General features: G+C 36.0%; 1 long non-coding RNA gene across 1 annotated transcript; it reads left to right on the top strand.

Moving 5' to 3' along the window:
* Nucleotides 1-1,032: 1,032 nt before the first annotated feature.
* On the top strand, nt 1,033-3,969 carry LOC108950668. The gene is made up of 2 exons (XR_001975316.2): nt 1,033-1,339; nt 3,673-3,969. It is a non-coding gene; the product is annotated as an uncharacterized LOC108950668 (long non-coding RNA).
* Nucleotides 3,970-6,541: the final 2,572 nt, after the last annotated feature.

Raw genomic sequence — 6,541 nt, 5'->3', positions numbered from 1 at the left:
AAATGGGAAGTAACCTTACAACGGGGACCTCTGAACTGGTCAGAGATTTATAAAACTTATACGACTGTACGTTTGAAACGAAGCTGCGCTCCTTTCAAGTTAAAATTAATCTGAGAGTCATCGTCCTAAACGATAAGCTCCATGGCTTCGGGATTATTGAGACTGATGTGTGCACTTTTTGCGGTGTAAACAAAGAAACAATATACCATCTATTTTGTGAAATGTAAACATGTCCATGTATACTGGGAAAGCGTCAGTGCCTGGATGGACAGTGTTTTGTGCCATAAAACAATTATAAGCAATACCGTAAAGCTCTTTGGAATTCACAATGATTGCCTTGAAAAATGTGTTTTAAATTTAATGAATTGCATGCTTGTAGTTGCCAGATTTGTTATATACATATGTCGGATTCAAAACTTGAAGCCAAATATAGAAATGTTTATCTATGCAATGAACCGCATCAGGGCCAATGAAAAGGCTGTTGCAATAAAACATAACAAGTTATTGCAATACAAACTGAAGTGGAACGCAAACTTGCGTTAATTTTAAGTATCGTTTGTTCGCTACAATCGTGCAATACAAACTGAAGTGGAACGCAAACTTGCGTTAATTTTAAGTATCGTTTGTTCGCTACAATCGTTTTCGTTACAATTTGTCGCTGTTGTGTTATTATCACTATAGTGTTGTAAACTTTATATGCAAAAACAAAATTTGCAGCAAAACAGAGTGTACCGTCGTCGACATAGTGTTTTCTGTTACTTTTAAATTAGGAAAGATGCGTAGGTTTTGCCGTAGCTTGATTTAAGTGTAATTACTTTATTTAAGCTTTTCATTTAACAATAATGTAAAAGTGTGTGATGTAATAAAAAAATTGCAGCAAAACAGAGTGTACCCGTCGTCGACATAGTGTTATAAAACAAATACACAACTAAGAATTCACAAAAAAATCCGCCGATTGTTGCGTCACTTGCGGGCACTATAGCTTTGCTAGCAGAAAAATGAATTTATATTTGCAGCAAAACAGAGTGTACCGTCGTCGACATAGTGTTTTCTGTTACTTTTAAATTAGGAAAGATGCGTAGGTTTTGCCGTAGCTTGATTTAAGTGTATTTACATTATTTAAGTTTTTCATTTAACAATAATGTAAAAGTGTGTGATAGTAAGGTAGAAGTATTTTATCTGAAAAAGTGACATAAGTGAAGATCCTAGTCCACTAGCAATAGGCATTGAGCCTTTCCAGCGTGAACCTGTACTTCCAGCAAGTGTTGGGAAAGTAGACAGGCCTAGTTTGCCTTCCATGGAAAACAAGTGAAGCTGAGAAAATCAGAAATACAATTTGGTGGGTTGACTAAGAGTAGCATTTATTAAAAAATGTGACATTTATCAAGTCTGTTGGTTAAAAAGTGTTGCCCTGTCTTTTTTGCAGTAGCATTTATTAAAAAATGTGACATTTATCAAGTCTGTTGGTTAAAGTGTTGCACTGTATTTTTTCTGAATTGCTGAAATTTAAAGTGTTACACTGTCTTTTTTTCTGAACTTGCTGAAATTTGTGTAAACACATAGATATATGTGTTGCAAATATGATATTCTTGAGTTAACTGAGACCCGAGCCAGTATTTATTGTTGGTCTCAATACCAAAAAGATGGTCAATCACTAGACAGTATCGCTACACATCTGATCAGAACTTGAAAAGGAAAACAGAAAGGTTCCAATAGTACTGATCAAACGTATAACCGAACAACATTATAGTGCCAGTTCAACAACATTTGCAAGAATATTTTATCATTTAGTTTTGAATGGTCTCGTTTCATACAAAATGTGATTCATGCAAGAGTTATGTTGTTTTCATTCAACATTTCTAGAACTACACATTTAAGTATAGGATTATTTTCGTTGTTTTGAATAAAGAACACTTGTACCAGGTGGTGTGTCTGTTTCTTCTCTGTTCTTCTGCGGTCTCCAAATAAATGCTGCTTACTGTTTCCTTGCATATCCTAATGGGAACATATCATAATAGTAAAACCACCTGCAGTAAAGTGTGCACAAATATGAGATGCATACCAATGAAATGTTGCTTGCTTTTTTTCTAAGCCCCACTTTTTCTTTTGAAAATGAAAACACACACACCTATACTTAATATCGCTTCAGTCATTCTTGTCTTGCTATTTTAAAGAGTCTGGACCACGCTCATACAAGTTGGTTATCACAATGCTCTATTGTGACGTCATGTACATGGTCCGAACTATCCCCGCGTCCGAAGTATCCCCGGTCTCCCCTACTACCTGTGGAATTTTTTTATCAAAAAAATATTTAGTTTGGCCAAAAAAACGTTTTAAAAAGTGCCAAAAAATTTGCCTATTGTTGCGTCACTCGCGGGCACTATGACGTAAATTACGTCACGATCCTGTTCTAATCGAACAGCTGATTTCGGCTTTGCTGGCGGAAAATGAAATTATGTTTGCAGCAAAACAGAGTGTGTAGTGTACCGTTCACTTAGCGTTTTCTGTTACATTTAAATTAAGTAGTATGCGTAGATATTGCCGTGGCCTGATTTTAGTTAATGTTTTTCAAATTGTTTGTAAGTGTATTACAGTATTACACTATTTAAATTTTTCAGTTAACAATACTGTAAAAGTGTGTGATGTATAGTCATGTAGAAGTATTTTATCTGATGAAGTGGTATAACTGAAGATCCTAGTCCACTAGCAATAGGTATTAAGCCTTTCCAATTTGAACCTGTACTTCCACCAAGTGTTGGGGAAGTAGACAGGCCAAGTTTACCTACCATGGGAAAGTCAAGCTGAGCAAATCAACAACACGATTTGGTGGGTTGACTAAGAGTCTAAGAACAGCATTTATTAAAAATTGTGACGTTTAATAAGTATGTTGGTTAAAGTGTTTCACTGTCTTTTTTTCCTAAATTTGCTAAAATTTGTGTAAACACATATATATATGTTGTAAATAGGATATATTCTTGACTGAGACCCAAGCATGGAATACAAATTTAGCGAAATCAATTTACACTAATATAGTATTTACATTTAAATTAAGTAGTATGCGTAGATATTGCCGTGGCCTGATTTTAGTTAATGTTTTTCAAATTGTTTGTAAGTGTATTACAGTATTACACTATTTAAATTTTTCAGTTAACAATACTGTAAAAGTGTGTGATGTATAGTCATGTAGAAGTATTTTATCTGATGAAGTGTTATAACTGAAGATCCTAGTCCACTAGCAATAGGTATTAAGCCTTTCCAATTTGAACCTGTACTTCCACCAAGTGTTGGGGAAGTAGACAGGCCAAGTTTACCTACCATGGGAAAGTCAAGCTGAGCAAATCAACAACACGATTTGGTGGGTTGACTAAGAGTCTAAGAACAGCATTTATTAAAAAATGTGACGTTTAATAAGTATGTTGGTTAAAGTGTTTCACTGTCTTTTTTTTCTAAATTTGCTAAAATTTGTGTAAACACATATATATATGTTGTAAATAGGATATATTCTTGACTGAGACCCAAGCATGGAATACATGTTGTAAATAGGATATATTCTTGACTGAGACCCAAGCATGGAATACAAACTTAGCGAAATCAATTTACACTAATATAGTATTTATTGTTGGTCTTTATACCAAAAAGCTGGTCAATCACATGTTTATGGCTTTTGTTTAGACAGTATCGCTACACAGCTGATCAGAACCTTGTTCGATAGGTACGGGAATGACTGGAAAAGGAAAACAGAAAGGTTCAACAGTACTGATCAAAAGTATAAGTGAACAACATTATAGTGACAGTTCAACAACAGCAAGAATATTTCTTCATTCAGTTTTGAATGGTCTTGTTTCATACAAAATGTGATTCATGCAAGAGTTATGTTGTTTTAAATTAAGTACATTCAACATTACTAGAAATACACATTTAAGTATTGGATTGTTTTTATTGTTTTGAATAAACAACGCTTGTACCAGATGGTGGATCTGTTTCTTCTGTGTTTTTTTGCAGTCTCCAAATAAATGCTGCTTACTGACAAAACATGACGGCTGCAGGCAGACGAAGGAGTATAAGAGAAACATTAGCAGGTGTTTTTCCGAACAACCCCTGAAGCTGCCAAAGCAAACGTTACGTTCAATTCATGGCATGTTTGCCAGTCATCTGCATAAACTTAAAAAAGTGAGAGTCCCATCTGCCCTGTCTGTGGCGAGGAAGATAAGACATCCTTTCATTATGTTGGCATATGTCCACATGTGCGAACGCAAGCATCTAAACTTGACCGAGCTGTCAAGGGAAGAGATCTCCCATCCATCACCATTAAAGCCCTTGTCGCCTACCTTCGGGGAAGCGCCATGCGGTAGCACCCCGGGTGTTGGGGGTAATGGCCTAAATCCTAGGGCCCATGGCGTGCCACGCCGCGGGACCTCACCCACATAGAATAGAATTGTGCAGATAGTATATTCGGCCTAAATCCTAGGGCCCATGGCGTGCCACGCCGCGGGACCTCACCCACATAGAATAGAATTGTGCAGATAGTATATTCATGTTATAACTTGTTGGAATTGGTCTGATGGATGCAACAAATGGTTTTCTCCATCTTTGAACTCCATTTGAGAGAAGAAAATAGGCAGCTTGTTGTTGTGGCATACCCAAATCATCGGCTGCAGTTACACACACCATGTGGAATACATCGAATAGAATTTGTTCCGATTGTTTTTAGTACTGTTGAAGTAGTCAAAAACTGTTTCTATGAATCCAAATGTGCTGCTGGTTAAATCAAAAAACACACTGGTGTTTTGTAAATCTACTGCTTCTGACATAAAGCTACCGTTTTTGTAAATACAACCTGTAATATTTTGTCTGCCCTTGTTCGTAATGCAGCATTATGGGTTCGCAACTCATCTATGCATTGAATCTCTAGACTGCTTAAATACCTACACACGACTGAATCCGCCATGCCGATATTTTAAAAACTTTACTTTCCGAGATCTGTTCATGGATATTACGTGCTTACCCGAGCAACGAAAACAGATTGCTTTAAGCTGGGTGCACTGAAGCGGAACGTAGCTGCAACAAATAAACATGATTTCTTTTTATTTTAAACCTATTTCTTATTTTAATAAACTTGCTTGAGAACCAAACTACACAAACATACATAATATTTGCGTTAAGGAATTAACTAACTTGCTTTTTTGGTCTAAAAATATGTTTTTACGGTAATCCCAGAAGTACGCTTGGGGTCTATTATAAGTTGTCTATGATAACACTATCCGTAACTTATAATATTGGTTATATACACCATCCATAACTATATAAATGCATAAACATCATCTAACTATATAATGCATGTATAACTGGTGGTGTATCTAGCTGCAGTTTTGCATGTAAATTGCCGTGATTTTACTTTTTAGCTCACAAACTTAACACGTACACCCGGCAACGAAACTTACGGTACCTTTGTAAAACTTGCCCAATATCGAAGTGACATTGAGGAAAACAATACTGAGTTACTACTTTTGGTCCTCCTGCTTGAATTAAGTAGTAAGCTACCTTTTCTGCGTTCCGGGTGTTTATGAAATCGGAAAACGCGATGAACAACTTATCTGCTAGTACTTCAGCAGTTAGGAGCTGCATGTCCATGTCCACACCCGATATGTATATACAACTTGTACGGCTCACAGTACAGGAAAGTGAAAGGTTTATATAACGAAAAACACGTGTAGCAAAACAATAAAACGCGTCATTGGCATGTGGCAATTGCCTCGCCTGGCATACACACAACTGGGTAACTGTTTTATTATCACGATTAGAAATACACTGTGCAAACGTGTGCCACTATTTTTTATTCAGTTTTTTTAACTCACCTATAATGCCCTTTGACTGCTTGGTGTTCAATGAACATATTTTGAAACTCGCAAAATTGTGACTCAAAACTTTAACAAATAAATGCATAATAAAATTGAACAAATATTTTGAAACATCGCAAAATTGTGACTCAAAAAACTTTAACAAATAAATGCATAATAAAATTAACAACTTGTTTAAGAACATTATTAATCTGCTTTTATTTTCCACTAAAAAAGTATTATATTCTTGGTCATTATTAAAGAATTCTAAAATATAAAACAAATTGACTTGATCTGGTACTTGGTCCCTACATTCTACACAATTTTTATTTATTTACCAATTATATCTCGGTGATCGGTCCCGCATATATACATTCCCGAAAATCTGCCATGTCAAAGAGAGGTCAGTCTAGTAGCATATCAAGCTTCTTTGAGAAAGCTCCTAAACAACCAAATTTAGAAAAGATTTCAGGTCTTGCAGGGGCCAAGCGATTTATTTTTCTGTGTGGATGCGCCCAAAGTAGTATAGACCAAGTTAGGAACGGATTGTAAACAAAGAGTCTTGTTATCCATTGTCTCGCGTCTAGACGTCATGGTCGCCACCATTGCGGAGCCCACGGCATAGCATTTTATCATTGCTGGGTGCTGTTTTTCGTTTAAATATTGCAATTTTTTAAAAACCAAGCACTTCTGCGCGTAAATGG

Source organism: Ciona intestinalis, unplaced genomic scaffold, assembly GCF_000224145.3.
Source record: "Ciona intestinalis unplaced genomic scaffold, KH HT000549.1, whole genome shotgun sequence".
Taxonomy (NCBI): Eukaryota; Metazoa; Chordata; class Ascidiacea; order Phlebobranchia; family Cionidae; genus Ciona; species Ciona intestinalis.
The sequence above is the reverse complement of the archived record's forward strand: the minus strand, read 5'-3'. Positions and strand labels throughout refer to the sequence as shown.